Source organism: Limulus polyphemus, unplaced genomic scaffold, assembly GCF_000517525.1.
Source record: "Limulus polyphemus unplaced genomic scaffold, Limulus_polyphemus-2.1.2 Scaffold1813, whole genome shotgun sequence".
NCBI classification, from domain to species: Eukaryota; Metazoa; Arthropoda; class Merostomata; order Xiphosura; family Limulidae; genus Limulus; species Limulus polyphemus.
Genome location: NW_013667423.1, coordinates 84,420 through 85,482, shown reverse-complemented (window position 1 = coordinate 85,482; position 1,063 = coordinate 84,420).

Genomic DNA, 1,063 nt, shown 5'->3' with positions numbered 1-1,063 from the left:
TCTAATGGAGAGACGTCAGATGAGCTGATAGCATCCCAGTCCTTCTAACGAAAAGAATCAAAATCAAATCCCAGCCACTAAGACCACATACAGTCATTCTCGGGGCTTTCCTGAAGACTGAAGCAGATAAGCAACCACAAAATATGATGTAAACTAATTGGTATCTAGTAATAAAAAATATTTACATTTTGGCCATAATATAGTCTACTAACCATGACAAAGATTTATATCTGATTGCCACAACCTTACTGTCACAACATTCTTTGTAGGAGTAATTTAAACATTCTACATTCAACTTATTAAAATTCTTCTTGTTTTAAAGTAGTAATACCATTTAATTCAATTTTTCTAAAATCAAAAAGAAAACCATTACTCAGTTGTATTCAACATGACAGAACAGTTAACTTAAGTTTTGTATATGCTTCATGATAGGAATAGCTTCTCACACAACACGTGAAATTGCACAGCCATATTAGAATCTAATTTTCTGATAACTTGTATTACATACAGTATTTTGGCTGACAAGTGACTCTCCAAGTTTTCGTGGCATCCCATGTCTAATACGTGTCGTAAGATAGAATATTTGAACTCAAGAAACATACTTTCAAATAATAAAAATTGTAATTTCAATTACATAATTAGAAGAAAAATAGCATAGTTGTTACATGCATTAATAAATAACCTTCGCATTAGTAGTAACACTACTAAACACAAACACTACATTTAGAAATCATTGCATTAGTAGTAATACTACTAAACACCAACACTACATTTAGAAATCATTGCATTAGTAGTAACACTACTAAACACAAACACTACATTTAGAAATCATTGCATTAGTAGTAATACTACTAAACACCAACACTACATTTAGAAATCATTAGTAATAACACTACTAAACACAAACACTACATTTAGAAATCATTACATTAGTAGTAATACTACTAAACACCAACACTACATTTAGAAATCATTACATTAGTAGTAACACTACTAAACACCAACACTACATTTAGAAATCATTACATTAGTAGTAACACTACTAAACACCAACACTACACTT